Raw genomic sequence first — 18,444 nt, forward strand, 5'->3', positions numbered from 1 at the left:
GTGTGTGTGTGTGTGTGTGTGTGTGTGTGTGTGTGTGTGTGTGTGTAGGGCAGAGGGTTCACAAAGATGTTTTGTTTTGTTTTTTTAAATATAAAAGTGTGTGCACAGTGACAGGCAGTAAGTGTGTTTTTCAGGGGCAGCGATTACTGGAAAAGTACGTCGAGGTTCATTGCTTTGGCCGCCTGAGTGAGGGCGCAGGTGCCCTGGCTGGCCTCTGTGGATTCTGGCCTGCTTTCTGTCACCTGGAGGTCTGTATGGTCAAGTAACTCTGAAAACTTTTTTGAAAACTAGCAAACGTGTCTGCCTCTGTTCAGAGAAGAAGACAAATACAGAAACCAGCTGATTTGTAGCAAGAAGTCAGGAAGGTTTTACAAATCTTTAGCAAATCGCTGGGAGACAAAATTTAGCAAATCGCTGGGAGACGGAAAAAAGAATTTCAGATTGCAGACTGCCAACTGCCTGCCCTCTGTGTCTCATGCTTGAAATCAGGAATTTTGTTGTATTCCCAAGTAGAAATTTTTTGTAGGCTACATGGCAGATGAAGTTGAAGTGTGTTATAACTATTAAAACTGGAAAACAAATTGTATCTGGAAAATGTAAAGTTTGAAAAAAGTATCTTATGAAAACTTAGAAGCAATTCATACAAACAGGATCTCGGGGTGCACACCTCCAGGGGGCGCCATTTACATGGAACCCAAACGGAACGGTGCAACGTGATAGCCCTGCAGCTGACCAACTGCCTTTGTCAGTCCTCTCAAGCTCCCCAGCCCCTGGTGCTGTCATGTGTTAAAACTTGAGAGTTAATAGCAGTCTTGCAGGTTTATAAGTGGATATGTTAACTCCTCAGAGACATCTTTCCTGACCACTCCATATAAAATAGTTTTCCCCTATTATTCTGTATCTTTGCACTTATTTCCTTCATAGCATTTATCTTTTTAAAAAATTTTTATTGGCGTATAGTTGATTTCCAATGGTGTGTTAGTTTCTGCCGTACAGCAAAGTGAATCAGTTATACATATACATATATACTCTCTTTTTAAGATTCTATCCCCATATAGGTCATTACAGAGTACTGAGTAGAGTTCCCTGTGCTATACAGTAGGTTCTTATTAGCTATCTATTTTATACATAGTAGTGTGTATATGTCAATCCCAGTCTCCCAATTTATCCCTCCCCTCCTTTTGCATTTATCTTAATCTGTACTTGTTTACTTGTTTGTCATCCATCTCCATCACTATCTCTTCAACGTGTAATCCACATAAGAAAATACTAACAAGATCTTTTAACTTATTTTTTATTTCATACGAAGTCTTTGAAATCCAGTGTGTATTTTCCATTTGCAGCACATTTCTTTTTTTTTATTAAATTTTTTTTTATATTGGAGCATAGTTGATTAACAATGTTGTGTTAGTTTCAGGTATATAGCAAAGTGATTCAGTTATACATATACATGTATCTTTTCTTTTTCAAATTGTTTTCTTTTAGGTTATTACAGAATATGGAGCAGAGTTCCCTGTGCTAGCACATTTCAATTCCCATTGGCCACTTTGCAGGGTTCAAGGGTCACATGTGGCTGGTGGCTGCCATATTGGATAGGGCAGCTCTAGTGCTTAAACCTTGGGTCTGGCACACAGTAAATGCTTGCTGAATGAATGGATGAGAAGGAGCTGAGAAAAATAGGAAGCTTTTAGGAAAGCTGTCCCTAGATGTTTTCCTTCACACTGTTTAAGTTTTTCACTTAAGCTTTATACCTCTTGAAATTTTGCAAACTAGAGATTCTTTTTTATTAAAAACCTCCTCATTTTAAAATTCCACAGCAGTACCTCTGAGAAGTTTGAGGCCATTCACTCCTGGGAGTTAATGTAATCAGTCTGCCTTCCTCCAGATTCCTGGAGGAGTATATTCAATATCTATTGTTATATAACAAATTTTCAAAAACTTAGCAGCTCCATGTTCTTCTGGAGCTTGGAGTACTCTTCCAAGTTCACGTGGTTGTTGGCAGAATTCAATTCCTTGTGGCTGTAGGACTAAGTCTCCCCTTTCTTGCTGGCCATCAGCTAGGGGCCAGCTCTTAGAGGCCACCTGCTATTTCCTGCCATGTGGCCCTCGCCACAATGTGGCCGTTTGCCCCTTGGCCAACAGGAAAGCATTTGCTCCAACTTTGAACCTCTGACTTGTCTCTGACCTCTACTCTTTTTCAAAAAGAATGGTCTGATTAGGCCCACCCCCATTCAAGGTGAAGGAATTGTACATATACAGGGTGTGCACACTGGGAACCTCAGGGATCATTCTGCCTACCGTAGGGAGATGAGCTGAATTGAAAGTTTCTGTTGGAGGAAAGAAGTAGTTATTTCTCGTATCTAGGAAACTTAGGGATCTGGAAGGTTCAGGCTGGCCCTGGGGCAGCATGAAAGTGTTTATCACAAATACTTACTGAACTCTTACTCTGTGCCAGGTGCTAGGCCAGGTGCTAGACCTGGTGCCAGGGATGGAGCAGCAAACAAGGCAGACATGATCCCTACCCTCTTAGAGCTTACAGTCCAGAGAACATTGGAGAAGTTTCCTTGCCATCTTAAGATAGATTATGGTGATGGTTGCACAACTCTGTGTAAATATATTAAAAACCATTGAGTTGGTATGTAAAATACATCTCAATAAAGCTGTGTTTTTTTTTTTTTAAGAGGTATCTATGGATTTTTCCAGCAGAATAGACATCTATGTTCAGAGAGAGAGCCATTGACAGAAAGCACGGAAATTGAATTATGAGTACGAACACTGAAAAGTTATGGTCCCTGTTCTCAAGAAGATGACTCTGATTGTCCTGAATTTAGACAGCTTTCCAAAGGAGGTTGTTCTCTTCTGCAGCAGTGTGGGAAAAAAAGAATCTGCCAGATTTGGACTAGAATGACCACAGTTTAGGTCAGAATTTGATACTTAGCAGAAAAAACATAATCACAACTTGGAACAGCTACAGGGCTTTAGGGTACCAGGCGGTGGAGCGGGGGGACGGACATGCATTGACAGATTTCACAATCTTCAGGAACAGCCCCCTCCCCACCCCTAATCGGTGACAGAGGCTGGCACCAGCCATCATTAATGGAAGGAACAGTAAGCACCTGGTGACCTTTCTGGCTGTGGTTCCAGGTGCAGTCCTCTGCTTTCTCCTCTGCACATTGAGTGGGAAATGATGTGTTGGCAGAATGAATCCTGGAATATGTGTTCTGGAGGAGATGATTCTACATGGGAGTTGAGTCCTCTGCTTTATTCATCTCTGGCAGATATCCTTGAGACTTTCTATCACAGGCTTCATTATAAAATAGACTAAATGACTATTTAAACTGTGTGTCAATAGTCTCTGTCTAGGATGGCAAAATCACGCCACATTAGGCTGGGCAAGTCTCCCAGGATGACACAGAGTTAGAAGGAACCCCCCCCCCCGTGCCTAGGACACACTGTCTTGGCCACTAGCTTTACCCGTGACAGAGAAAGGAGTATAGGGTCACTGGCCACTTCCTGGCTTATGGCCTGAGCAACGTTATACAATGCTGTCTGTTGATATAGAAACACGAAAGCCAGTGCTCACCAAGATTTTGACATCAAGTATAAAGTGAGTCATTCTTTCATTTCCCAGCACTCTGACAAAGGGGCCAGCTCTTAAAACTCCTTTTCAGACTTTAGTGGAAGTCGACTTATCCACCTAAACAAGTAGCTAATGTAAGTTCTTGATCAGATTTATCCAGTGGTTCTTCACTTTTTTTTAATCTTTCTTTTTTTTTTTTGCTTCTTTTAAGTTTGGGTGAAGCACGGCCTTCTAGAATTCCTATTGTTCCCAAGCAAAGAAAAAACATCATCATCCTTTAATTTCTTTAGAATTAATCTGACAATCTTTAGGGTGTTGTTTCTTTCCCAGGATGAATCACCTAGAGAAGTGAGATTGGCCAAACAAATGTAATTTGATGACAACCTGTAATAATGTTGCTTAAGCACCTAATCTAAGCAACTAATCTCCAAAGACTGCGCCCTGTCCCATGTCAGCTACACACACACACCATTTAGGTCTGATTATATTTGCTGTATTAAGGTCATATCCAGATGTTTCTGAGCATTAGTTTGTGTATTTTTATACCCCAATTAACTGATCTGTGTATTTATTCAGAAGAAAATTTGTCAGCTGGGGTTAGAGAAGTCACCATGAACTTGGATGCTAATATAATTAAGTGATTGAAGCCTTCAAATGCATTAGGTCTTATTTGCTGGATTAGGAGTTCCCCAAAACTCTCCAATATTTTCTAGTTTTAACCGTCATGGTGGGATTTATTTATTCTTAAAACGACCAAGTTTCACTTATCTCTTGGCTCTCTGGCAAGAGTGTTTCCAACTGGCATTGACCGTTTATAGAAATGGTGTAGGACCTTTTAATAATTACTGTGCCCACGCTTCCTGAAAGGTATCGTGGAGGACTGAATAGTCCCTAGGAAGTGCAGGGTTACACTGTTCATTATGTTTACCTGAGCCATCTCTGTCTTCGTGTCTTACACAGATTGTGAAAGTTGCTTGCCCTGATTCTCTCTTTTTTAAACAATAAATTTATTTATTATTTTTTTTTGGCTGCTTTGGGTCTTTTTTGCTGTGCGCAGGCTTTCTCTAGTTGCAGCGAGCAGGGGCTGCGGTGCACGGGCTTCTCACTGCGGTGGCTTCTCTTGCTGCAGAGCACCGGCTCTAGGTGCGCGGGCTTCAGTAATTGTGGCACATGGGCTCAGTAGTTGTGGCTCACGGGCTCTAGAGCACAGGCTCAGTAGTTGTGGCGCACGGGCTTAGTTGTTCCACGGCATGTGGGATCTTCCCAGATCAGGGCTTGAACCCATGTCCCCTGCATTGGCAGGTGGATTCTTAACCACTGCGCCACCAGGGAAGTCCTCACTTTGCTTTTCTGTACATAATAAAATAGCACTATGTGCCTCAGCGACGCATCCCGTGAAACCTGCTTGGAAAGTAAGAGTTTTAAAAATTCAGTTTCTGTTTTGTATGCTTGGATTGCAAGCAGTCACATTCCGCATGCAAAGGAGGCAAAGAGAAATTACATTTGTCCAGCGCTTTCTTGTTTATTTAATCCTTGTAATGGTCCTGTGAGTTGCATATTAGCATCCCATTTTACAGATGTGGATCACAGGTGCTTGCATGGCTATTCAATGGTAGACCTGGATTCATGCCCATGCTGGTCAGACTTCCGAGCCCAGGCTCTTTGCTTTCCCAGTTCTGCCTTCCCTAGAATCCCAAAGCTGGAAGAAGCATTAGAGATTATTTAGTTCTATCCCAATACACACACACACACACACACACACACACACACACACACACACCCCTTAAAGATTAAATAACTTGTTCAGGATTATCAAAGGAAATAGTTGGGGGGAGGTAGTTCTTCTGTTCCAGTTAAGCTAAGAGAGTGGTCCATAAGCTTTATCTCCTACTGAAGAATCAGTTTTATTCAAGTATTAAACCAAGTGACGTTCCTCAGTTTAACTTTGATAAATGAATCATACTCCTCTTTGAAAAGAAGTTTTGTAGTTCATGCTCTAAAAAGAGAACCACCCCTACACTTTGAGAAATTATTCCTTTTAATGGCAGTGACAGCCTTTGGCTTTCATAGACATCTTTAGCCGAGATGTTCACTGATAAGCACCTGTAGGTTTCTGAAAATTAGTATCTGGAAATAACAATGGGAACAGACAAGTGACACCATGTTTCTGGCACATTTCGTTGAAAACTTAAACCTCTTTCACATGGAGGTAAGCAAACTGGAGGGTATGAAAAACGATCAAAATGTATTAGTCAGCACTGTGTACTTTCCCTTCCTGCTGAGAAGGCGGCTCCTTGGAAACTTGTGTCTCACCTTTACTAGCATTGCCTCACAGGCAGTTTACAAACCACATGCACAAATTCATATTGCTCCTGTAGAGTCACACCTCATGTGGGCTAAAATAAAATTTTTAACTTGATAAGATTATTATTCTGAAAATGGAGCTATAAAAGGCTTTTTTAAAATTAAAACTTGTCCTCCAAAGACATTTACCGTTATCAGGAATGTTCAAAACAATGAAAAAAATCCAAACAAACCTGTCTTAAATTTTACGGCAGAGATTCAGAGATGTTTTGCTCTGTGTCAACACTATGGAAATAAACATGTAATGCCCTAAAATGAACTATTTGAAGGGGAGAACACTTAATTGGATGTGTAATTCAGGTCAGTTTTTTAAAATAATTTTAAAAAATTATGGTAAAACATATTACATAAAATTGCCATCTTAACTTTTTGGTTTTCTTCCCACACTGCGCGGCACGCGGGATCTTAGTTCCCTGACCAGGGATCGAACCCTCGCCCCCTGCAGGGGAAGTGTAGAGTCTGGACCGCCAGGGAAGTCCCCGTAACTATTTTTCTTAAACTTATTATTTTTAATTTTTATTTTATTTTATTTATTTATTTATTTAGTTTTGGCTGTGTTGGGTCTTCGTTGCTGCACGTGGGCTTTCTCTAGTTGCTACTTTTTGTGCGGTGCACGGGCTTCGTATTGCGGTGGCTTCTCTTGTTGTGGAGCACAGGCTCTAGGTGCACGGTCTTCAGTAGTTGTGGCACGAGGGCTCAGTAGTTGTGGCACACGGGCTTAGTTGCCCCGCGGCATGTGGGATCTTCCCAGACCAGGGATCGAATCCATGTCCCCTGAATTGGCAGGTGGATTCTTAACTACTGAGCCACCAAGGAAGTTCTTAACTATTTTTTAAGTGTAGAATTCGGTGGCATGAAGGGCATTCACATTTTTGGCCAGCCATCACCACCATCCATCTTCAGAACTCTTTTCATCTTGTAAAACTGAAATTCTGTACCCATAAACAATAACTCCCTATCCACCTCCCTGCAGCCCATGGCAACCACCATTCTACATTCTATGAGTTTACTGTTCTAGGTGTCTGGTCAGCATTTTTTTCTTTCCTTTAAAGCATTGGTTATATTACTTTATCATTAAACTCATACATCATTTCCTGAAGCAAACTTAATAAAACTTGAGTTAACAGAAGGTAACTAGAAATATTTTCTGAATTCTGCCTTCTTTCAAAGGAGGAAAATGACAAGACGGACCTGTATCCATATTTTGGGTGGCATTAATGACTCAATTTAGTGACCTATACCTTTGTAGCAACAGCTGGAGTGCCTGACAGTTTTAATTCAGGAGTCCTACTACATTGTCATTTAACACAAAAAGTGCATTTTTGCTTGGAATACTTACTAAGACAAGAAAAAGTACCAGTGCATTTTAGAAATATTTCCAACAAAGTTGTCACTGACAAGTGTTCTTCAATTAAAGTAGAAGACAGAATATTTGATTAATGATAATGCTTTATTCCTGTACCAGGTGGAAACAGACATCAATTGGACTCTTTTTCTAAATAAAGAAGTACAGTTAAAATGTTAACTTTTTTTTTTTTTTTTTAGGATTTGATAAATATTTAACTCAGGAGAAAAAAACTAATTTATTATTATGACGGCTTATTAACAAGTTAACTTTGCAACATTTTCATTGTTGTCAATTCTCTTAGTGATGTCTGTAGGTAGAGTTTTCAACTCACTGGCCAACAACCTGGATTTCATTAGATTTTTTAGGATTATAGTCCTGCCGCTCTCAAGGAGCAGTTTGTGTCCTGCACTGTCCAAGAAAGTAGTGGGTTGTAGAAAAATGTTGGTCTCCAGTCTGAGAACTTTCCAGTGTGCCTGGGCCACCTTACAGATGTCTGTTTAATCTCCAATGCACCTGAAATAGTAGACATCTGCAAAACAAAGTCACAGAAAACAACACTCTTGTTAAAGTAGTAATTAGCAGTTTAACCAAATAGAAAAACAACACTGGATAGATGTTTAAGAAAACAAGACTTGTAATCACCTCCTTGTATGGACAGGTAGTTCTGAAGACAGGGTTTATCACTAAAGTTTGTATTTGAATCCCTGGACATGTCTTCTGAGATGTGTGAGTTCCCTGTGGTTTGTACCCTCTTGACATGGGCCTTCATCAGGAAAATTTTGCTGAGTTTACCCTGACCTGAAATAATGATGATGAAGATGCTGGAGCCGATGAAAAGACAAATAAAGCCATTCATGTCACCTAACATTTATCATCATTTTGGGCTATTTCAGCCTCCATTAAAGTGACATGGTGGATAAAAGTGGTTTTCTCAATGCTTGAAAAATGCTGTGAAAATAGATGGTTCTTTTGCTCAATGAGACAGGTTTAAAGATACGAAATAGAGTTATTTAATCCCCCCCCCAAGTGCAAAGAGTTTGGTAACTAGAATTGTCTTTAATCATTGGGGTACAGACTGTACTGTGTACACTGGAGACCCGAATCCTGGACTATTGAAGGCTATGACGAATGCTTCTTTTTTGGATGTTGTGTTTTTGTTGCTCATAAAGAGGCATCGTGCTCAAAATGAAAAACCTTTAGATTCAGGCTTCAATAGTTCACCTCTTTGGGATTGTGTCTGATGGAAACTTGGATGCAGCTGAGTGTAATTATGTTTTTTTCAGCAGTATGACATATAGTGCTGCAGAGATGGGTGTTCTTAGAGATCTCTTGCCAAGACTGGCTGAAAAGGAGTTTGGTTATTGTTTTCTTAAAAAATAGTAATTAGGCTATTAGTTGTCCAAATGGAATAACCCCCTTAAGCCTTTTCAAGAAACACACTTCCAAAAGGGTCAAGTATATTTAAAATTAGCCATTATTTACATAGTGTTCAGCCTTCTGCCTTAGCTCTTTTAGGAGGTTTTTGTTTGTTTGTTTGTTTTAATGTTGGTTATATCTGTCAGAAACCATCTTTTTTTTTTTTTTTTTTTTTTTTGCGGTACGTGGGCCTCTCACTGTCGCAGCCTCTCCCGTTGCAGAGCACAGGCTCCGGACGCGCAGGCTCCGAGGCCATGGCTCACAGGCCCAGCCGCTCCGCGGCATGTGGGATCTTCCTGGACCGGGGCACGAACCCGTGTCCCCTGCATCGGCAGGCAGACTCTCAACCACTGCGCCACCAGGGAAGCCCACCATCTTATTTTTTAAAGGGGTTCAGGAATGGTTCTCATATCAAAAGCAGCCAAATCCCTGGCATCATAGGAAGCTTCATCATAGATTCATCTGTTTTTCATCTGCAGAACGGCTGCATTCAGTGTTGTCCTGGCCTTTGGACAGTCTCTTCTGTGGATCTGGAGAAGGAACTGCGCACGGGCCTTGCAGGCCTCTATCTTTGAGAATACTCAAGAGCAAAGGAAAAAGAAGCAGTTAGAAATGGTGGCCAGGGCTAATGGACTGTGGTTCTGGGATGGAGCCCAGGCCTATGTTTGTGACCACTGGGCTCAGGATTTGCCTTGGTGTCTCTCAGATCCCCAGATGAGGTAGAACCTGTTCACCCAGATGCAGACTCACTTGGCCCTGCCACATGCCACCCCACGACACACCTTTTGGGTGTGTCTCATCTTAAAGCTGGGTGATCAGCTTTCTTTCCCGTTGGTTGGGTCTTTTTGAATGGCAAATCAGCCGTACCTGACAAAGTTCATCTTTTAAGTCCTGGTAATCGCCCCACCTCTCACGGGGAGTATCATGCCTGAAAAGAGGCCTCATCACTTTCAAACATGATTTTCCTTTCATTTTCCTCTACCCGTTCCTTGGCATTTTATCTCCTGGAGCTAAAGTACCTATATTGCCCTAACTCGGGGTTTCTGGCTTAGGGTGGTGCAGTGTGGTGAGGCCTTGCTGATTGATAGCCATGAATTGATTTAGGAAGACTGGATTTTCTTGTGCCTCAGTTTCCTCAACTTTCAATACCCCTCTTTTTTAATTTTTTATTTCTCATACAAGTTTAAAGGTTACAGTTATTTATAGTTATTACAAAATATTGGCTATATTCCCCGTGTCGTACAATACATCCTTGAGCCTATCTTATATCCAGTGGTTTGTACCTCCCACTCCCCCACCCCTATATTTCCCCTTCCCGCTTCCCTCTCCACACTGGTAACCACTAGTTTGTTCTCTATATCTGTGAGTCTGCTTCTTTTTTGTTATATTCACTAGTTTGTTGTATTTTTAGATTCCACATATAAGTGATATCATACAGTATTTGTCTTTCTCTGTCTGACTTATTTCACTTAGCATAATGCCCTCCAAGTCCATCCATGTTGCTGCAAATGTCAAAATTTCATTCTTTTTTATGGCTGAGTAGTATTCCAGTACCCTTCTTTTTGCCTCCATGAGGGGCTGATCACATGACATACAAGCCCATTCAGCAAATGTAAGGGACCGTGATAATTGTCCAAGTGTGGATGCTGTGTGAATACCTGGTAATCATGCATTCCCTGAGCTGTGCATGAAATCACACGGTCTCACACCTTTAAATACCTTTATTTTAGAAGTCCATCTAGTACAATATTCATTTTTGGAGTCTGTACTTTCCAAATGGCCCGTGGGAAGGAATCCTGAGGTGTCCAGAGGATCTGAGTTTGTCCTGTGGGAACGTTATGTCATAGTAACACATGCTTAAGGATTAGTTTATTTCCAGCCCTGCAGAAGCTATAAATTGCTTCCTAAAATTTTATTCTCCAACACCGTGATGTTTATGTTGCTATGGTGGTATGTCTCTTGCTTGGGTGTCAAGGTTGCCATTGGAAATAGATAGGCCAAAATAACAGCTTAACAGGTGGCTGTGCTTTGTGAAGTTGTTTGTAAAACTATTTTATGAAGTCCAGTGCAAGTAAATCACCCGACTGTGCCCTTTACTGTATTTTGTATTTGAGCAAAATTTTTTTTTCTTAACGCATTCTTCCCCTTTCCATTTTAAATATATATAGACTATTCCCCTTTTTCAAGCAGCACCAAGCTGATTTCCTGTAGTAACACAAGGCAAGATTCCAGCTCATTTTATTTAGCAGTGGACGTCCTTTCCTTATTTTCTGTAGTTGGAACCCTCCTCCTAAAAATAACCCTTCTTTTTTTACTGTGCTTCTTTTTGTAGCTCCTGTGCTCTTTATTTAAATAAACCTCTTTTTAATATGCCATTTACATATATATGTACCTACACACATATATGTATACACATACATATAGGTATATATATTTCCCTGTAAGGTATAATCCTTAGTGAATGTGGTAATAGAAATTGTTTCCATTGACCTGTCATTAAGCTGTCACCTGTTATTTATGATCATTTTCTTTTGAGATAAAATTTAGAGAGAACCTGAGTGTTAAACCAGTTCAGCTTCCTACCCACTGTAAGAATCTTCTATAATAATCTCGCATGGCAATCATCTTGCCTTTTAGCTTAAATACCAGCATGGCAGGGTGCTTGCTCTTCTGTGATATAACATCTATGATTGTCCACTTTGATGTGTTAGAAGATGCTTTTTTTTTTGGCTGAGCGGCTTGTGGGATCTTAGTTCCCTGACCAGGGATCAAACCCAGGCCACCAGCAGAGGAACTGGGGAGTCCTAACCACTGAACCACCAGGGGATTCCCAGAAGATGCTCTCTTATGTTTAATTGATGTCTGCCTCCCTAGAACTTTCATTTTCCTGTCTATGGTGACACAAACACAAGCTACTTCCACATGCTGGCTCTTTAAATATTTAGAGAAAACTATAATGTTGTCCTTTGGTTTTCTCTTTTTCTGGCTTAATATCCACAATTCTCTCAACAATTCGCCTTAGGAAATGGTTTCAGACTCCCTCCCCAATCTGTTGGACCTCCTCTGTTATTGCCCTTTCAAAAATATTGAATGCGGTGCTCTAGAGCAAGGGTCAGTAAGCTTTTTCTGTAAAAAGGCCAGATAGAAATATTTTAGAATTGCAGGCTATAAGATTGCAACAACTCAACTCTGACCTTGCGACATGAAATCAGGAGGAGACAATACGTAAATGAATGGGCATGGCTGTGTCTGGTAAAATTTTATTTATGGACCCTGAAATTTGAATTTATATTTTCAAATGTCATGAAATATTATCCTTTTGCCTTTTTTCAACCCACGCATAGCTAGCTCGTGGGCCGTACAAAAAGAGGTGTGGGCCAGGTTGGGCTCAAGATATTATTGGAGGACCAGTACTGAAAATATGGGAACTGTTACTTCAGCACCTTATGCTATGTTGATGCTTTAGTATTAGCATTGTCATTTTTGGAAGCTGCATCAGACTGCTGGCTGACACGGTTATCAGTTCACCTTCGTCTTATCCACGTGATTCTTCGGGCAAAGCTAAGTGTCTCCATCCGGTGTGTCTGAGGCCTACAACAACAAGCAGCCTTAGAGTGATAACAACCATTACCGTAGGACTTTGAAATGTAAATGTGATGAATGGCATCTGCTGATTTCAAGTTTGACAAAACGGTTTTGGTTCTTGCTTTTGTTATTTACCGTATTAGCTACTCCTCTTAATTTAGTGCTAGGTGTGATAAGCATGCCTTTCTGTCTTCATCCAACAACACAGCGACTTTTCAGTCCAATCCAAATCCTAAAATATAGGTCATAGCTGCTCACTTTGGTTGCAGAAACCAGTAAGCACTTGGGTAGAGAGATGAAGCCTTCAGTTATATTAATAAGCTTAAGAATGGATGATTCTCCACTTCCTCATTAGTTTTAATTTTAAAAATAAGGTTCTCATGAAATTTTTTTGAAACAGTTTAACCAAGATTATAATTTACCATGCAGAGGAGAAAATTCAGTAAATGGCGAAGCCGATTTTTTTTTTAGTGCCTAAATGTTTAATTAAAATTATATATTTCTCTATGTGGACATTTACTTAAGAAGGCTTTGCTTTTTCACAAGAAAGGGGAAAACACAGAGGGCCAATGTTTGTGGAACATTCTAGTGTGGCAGGATCACTGTGTTAATTATCTCATTTCATCTTTGCAGTCATCCTCCAAGGTGGATCCTAATATCTTCATTTTACAGATGTCAGAGAATCAGTGGCAGATTTGGATTCCAATCCAGGGCTCTTTGGCTACAAATTTCCATTTGCTTTCTCCAACACCATTGCTTTCCACAGCCAAAGAGAAGTTGACATTCATTCATCATCAAGTTACTTGTATTAATTTAGACAGTTGATTCTAAAATGGATATATGTTCCTGAATTAATTACTGGAATGATACATTTCTAGAGTATATATCCCAGAAACTGTGATATAAAATAAAAATATTGATTTCCTTAGTGGAAAAAGAGTGTTCAAGTTAAAACTATTTGCTTTTGCCGATCTTTGGTAAAACTGGAAACATAGATACAATTTTCGATGACCTACAGCGATTATAAATCTTGAGGGTAACCTTAATTGTTTTTAGAAAGCTTGTCTGTTTATCTAGACCGTATCTTGCAAAAAAGGCACTTCAAGATGTCATTATATGAATATTCAGAAACTAATAGAGTCTAGATGAGAATGTGTGATAATCTAAAGATATCATTTAAGTCGGGGCTTTAAAAATATATTACTTCGGGCTTCCCTGGTGGCGCAGTGGTTGAGAGTCCGCCTGCCGATGCAGGGGATACGGGTTCGTGCCCCCGTCCGGGAAGATCCCACATGCCGCGGAGCGGCTGGGCCCGTGAGCCATGGCCGCTGAGCCTGTGCGTCTGGAGCCTGTGCTCCGCAACGGGAGAGGCCACAACAGTGAGAGGCCCGCGTACCATAAAAAAAAAATATATATATATATATATATATAACTTCAAGTGAAGAACAAGCCTCATAAACAAGTTCCTTACAATTTCCTATGGTCTAATTCCACCTTATCCCAAGTCCTTAAAAGCAGATTTATAAAAGGGAGAGGAAACAACTTTTCAGAATAAAAATTTGAAGCTCTCAAAGTAAAATATATTGATATTTTAATTGTATGAAATTGTTATGTATGAAATTGTATGAAATGGATTCTTTAATAATAGCTGGTGCTGGGACTGTCAAAACCTTTGCTGAAATTATTCCATGAGGAAGCTGGTTTATGGCTTTCTGGAGCTGGTGGCCGCTCATGCTTTAGTTTATAAGTTCCTTGGAGGGTTGTGATTGTCATTGCCTCTATTTTAACTCCCCATAATTTTCTGTAATGGTATTTTGCACACTGAGGTTGCTTAGTTAAGGTTGACTACCAACTTATGGTCATTTAAATTCAAATCCAATTTTTGTGTTGATTGTGGTTTGAAAAACAGAAAAAAAAGTATATTTATTGCTCTTGTAAATGTTTTGTTTTTTTATTGAATATTGAATAGATATGAAGCAATACACCCACGAACCTATTGCCCAGCTTAATAAGTAGAATGATACAAGTTCATTGAACACTGTACATGCCCCCAGTGATCTCAGGCTCTCTATACATGTGGCATCCCAGAGGAGGTAGTCTTCAACAGCTTGCTGGGTTCTTTTCTATTAACTTTTTGTATTGAGATATAATTCACATAACATAAAGTTCATTCTTTTAAATAAGTATACAGATCACTGGTTTTAGTATATTCACAAGATTGTGCAACCATCACCGCTTTCTTATTCTAGAACATTTCTATCACTCGGAAAGAAATCCTGTCCCCATTGTCAGTCACCCCTCACTCCCCACTTTGCCTAGCCCTTGGCAACCATTGATCTACTTTCTATATTTATGGGTTTCCGTATTCCAGATATTTCATATAGATGGAATCATACAATATATGGTTTTCTGTGTCAGCTTCTTTCCCTTAGCATAGTGTTTTCAAGATTCATCCATGTAGCATGAATCAGTACTTCATTCTTTTTTATGGCTGAATAATATTTCATTGTATGGATATATCACATTGTGTTCATACAGTTATCAGTTGATGGACATTTGGGTTGTTTCCACTGTTGGGCTATTATGAATAATGCTGCTATGAATATTCGTGTCCGGGCTTTTGTTTGAACAACAGTTTTCACTTCTGTTGGATATATACCTAAAGGTGGAATTACTGGGTCGTATGGAAATTCTGTTTAACTTATTGAGGAACTGCCAGAATGTTTTCCACAGTTGATGCACTATTTTATATTCCTACTAGCTGTGTATTAGTGTTCTAGATTCTCTGCATCCTAGCCAATACTTGTTACTTTCTGTCTTTTTGATTCTAGTCATCCTTAGTGGGTGTGCAGTAGGATCTCAGCATGGTTTTGATTTGCATTTCCTTAATGACAATCATAATGTTGGACATCTTTTCATGTGCTTATTAGCTATTTCTCTATCTTTGGAGAAATTTCTATTCAAGTTATGTGTCTTTTTATTGTTGGGTTCTAAGAGTTCTTTCTGTATTCTGGATGTTAGACCCTTATCAGATAACATGATTTGCACAAATTTTCTCACATTCTGTGGGCTCTTGTTTCACTTTCTTGATAGTGTCCTTTGAAGCACAACAGTTTTAAATTTTTATTAAGTCCAAGGTACTTTTTCTTTTGCTTTTGGTGTAATATCTAAGAAATCGTTCCCTAAGCCAATGATCCAGTGCCACAAAGATTTATACTTATGTTTTCTTCTAAGAGTTTTACCACTTAAGCTCTTACATTCACGTCTTTGGTCCATTTTGAGTAGATTTTTGAGTATGGTATAGGGTAGTGGTCCAAATTTATTCTTTTGCATGTGGATATCCACTTTGTCCTAGCACCATTTTTTTTTTTTTTAGCTGTGCTGCACAGCTTGCAGATCTTAGTTCCCCGACCAGGGACTGAACCCAGGCCCCAGCAGTGAAAGCGCCAAGTCCTAACTACTTGACCGCCAGGGAATTCCCAGCACCACTTTTTTTTTTTTAAAGCCTACAGCACCTTGTATTCACATTTGGTCTCCCATCCAAGTACTAACCAGGCCTGACCCTGCTTAGCTTCCGAGATCAGACGAGATCAGGTACATTAAGGGTGGTATGGCCATAGATTCCACATCATTTCTGAAAAGACTGTGTTTCCCCATTGTATTGCAGAGCTTGATTTTTTTTTTTTTTTTTTGAGGTACGCGGGCCTCTCACTGTTGTGGCTTCTCCCGTTGCAGAGCACAGGCTCCGGACGCGCAGGCTCAGCGGCCATGGCTCACGGGCCCAGCTGCTCCGCGGCATGTGGGATCTTCCCGGACCAGGGCACGAACCCCTGTCCCCTGCATCGGCAGGCGGACTCTCAACCACTGCGCCACCAGGGAAGCCCGAGCTTGATCTTTTTTACTGAACATTTTGATCTTGAGATTGATGCATATAACTATAATTCCTTCACTTTTATGGCTGTAGAGTATGCTTTATATGAATCTGCTGTAATGTATTTAATTCATTCTTTGACCCATAGTGGGTTGTTTCCAGAGTTTTGCTTTTCTACACACTGTTGCTGGGAACATACTTAAACATGTTTTTTATTACCCACATGTGAGAGTGTCTTTCTAGGGAATATGACTAGGGGTGTAGAGTTATGCACATGTTTCCCAAAGTGATTGTAATATTTATGCTCCTATCAGCAATGTATAAGAGTTTATATCCAGGAAAACTCAGCTTTTAAATGTTCTCTTTGTTTAGTGTCTCCTTGAATAGTTACTACCCAAAGGAAAGAAGTAGTATTTGCAAGTGAAATTTGCCTCTTAGGCTTCTACTATTTTATTAGCAAGAATTATTATTATTTTAAAATTTTTTATTTATTTATTTATGGCTGAGTTGGGTCTTCGTTGCTGCGCGCGGGCTTCTCTCTAGTTTGTCTAGTGGGGGCTACGCTTCCTTGAGGTGCGCGGGCTTCTCATTGCGGTGGCTTCTCTTGTTGTGGAGCACGGGCTCTAGGCGCACGGGCTCAGTAATTGTGGCTCGCAGGCTCTAGAGCACAGGCTCAGTAGTTGTGGCACACAGGCTTAGTTGCTTTGCGACAAGTGGGATCTTCCTGGACCAGGGCTTGAACCCGTGTCCCCTGCATTGGCAGGCAGATTCTTAACCACTGCACCACCAGGGAAGTCCAGCAAGAATTATTGTAAGCAAGCAAAAGGCCAGTAGTCGGAGAACCCAGTATCCAGTTAGTATCTCTTTAAATTTGTAAATATCAGTGTGAGGCTTAAACAGATCTTTGGCTCCTTGAGGTGGTGAAGCTTTTGCTAATAGTGAATAAGGGTGTGTGTTCATTAAAGCAACATCACACCAGCCTATTATTACTCTCTTACATAGGGTCTGGGACTAGTATAGTGTAGCAGTTGGCAGAATCAGGGTATCAAGGGGTGAGGAGAGCTGCTTCACTTTCTTGGAACCCGCATATTATAGTTATGCTAAGACAAAATTGTGTCCATGATGATGAGAAACATACTCTATCACATCCTATAGCATCATGTGAAAGGGTTGGCTGACACAAAGTTGGGTAGATGGTACTCAGAACATTGAAGGAGATGGAAATGCTCTCTGCTTGTGATTACAGGGAGTTACACCTGGAAAACACAACAGCTCTATGCTGGACCACCAGTGTGGTCCAGGTAGGTGGGTGTCAACAGGGATGGCCATGAGAAGGTGAAGAAAGGCCTCTAGAAGGCAGGTGGCTGGGGGGTGAAGGAAGCCTGCCTAGCAGCATCAGAAAAGCATGTGGGGAAGTGCTCCAGCTCAGAGTGGGACTCAGGGACAGGATGTCAGTTACAAAGCAGGAGTGAGGGTTGGGGGAAGAAGAGATGGGCAAGATGCCCCAGCCCTAGGGGCACTTGAGTAGCTCATCAGTTGCTGTATTCAAGAAACTGAAACTCAAATCCAAGAGAAATGGCAACTCAGTCTCAGCAACAAATTGATGTTATGACTAGTGGCATATAGACTGAATGTTTATGGTCTCCCCCACCCCTCACCTTGACGTTAGCCCCAGGATGCCTGGAATTAACCAAGTCCTCCAACTCAACTAGATACTAAAGTCTTGATGACTCCTCACTCATTTGCATCCCTGTAATTATGCTCCTGATCTCTCGTGACCTGGGGAAAGAGAAGAAATTGGAAGATAATAAGTACTGGTATTCCATTTCCTCAAATATTTATCTTTTCACTTAAATTTCTTTTCCCTTTTATTGTATTGTTTCCCGTTTACAGATTTCTTTTTGGTTCCTATCTATTGTTTCTCCATTATAGTTTTCCTCTGCAGTTAGTTGGTTCCTGGATGTAATTTCAGAGTATTTGAGAAGTCGAGAATGATGGGGGAGAAATTGAAAGTGTAGGTACAGAAAGAGATGACAGTGGGGGAATGAAATTTATTGTTCCTTTTGTCCAATGTGAAACCAAAGCTGGAGGCTAGATCATTCAGAAAGAGAATTCAGTGTTTTCTGAACTACCTGCATATAAGAATGACTTGGTGGCGTGACCTGATTCAATACTTCTGAGGAGAGGATAAAGAATTTATTTTTTGTTTGTTTGTTTGTTTTTTGCGATACGCGGGCCTCTCACTGTTGTGGCCTCTCCCGTTGCGGAGCACAGGCTCCG

The 18,444-nt window shown here is 40.5% G+C and overlaps 1 protein-coding gene and 1 pseudogene across 3 annotated transcripts in view; one reads left to right on the forward strand and one right to left on the reverse strand.

Moving 5' to 3' along the window:
• Positions 1-18,444, forward strand: part of PITPNC1 (phosphatidylinositol transfer protein cytoplasmic 1) — a 256,038-nt gene that overhangs the window by 6,732 nt on the left and 230,862 nt on the right. The window lies entirely within an intron of this gene.
• On the reverse strand, positions 15,797-15,915 carry LOC113606707 (uncharacterized; annotated as a pseudogene).

The sequence above is a fragment of the Aethalodelphis obliquidens genome, unplaced genomic scaffold (genome assembly GCF_003676395.1).
Source record: "Aethalodelphis obliquidens isolate GAN/ISIS:26980383/991018 unplaced genomic scaffold, ASM367639v1 scaffold44, whole genome shotgun sequence".
NCBI lineage: Eukaryota > Metazoa > Chordata > Mammalia > Artiodactyla > Delphinidae > Aethalodelphis > Aethalodelphis obliquidens.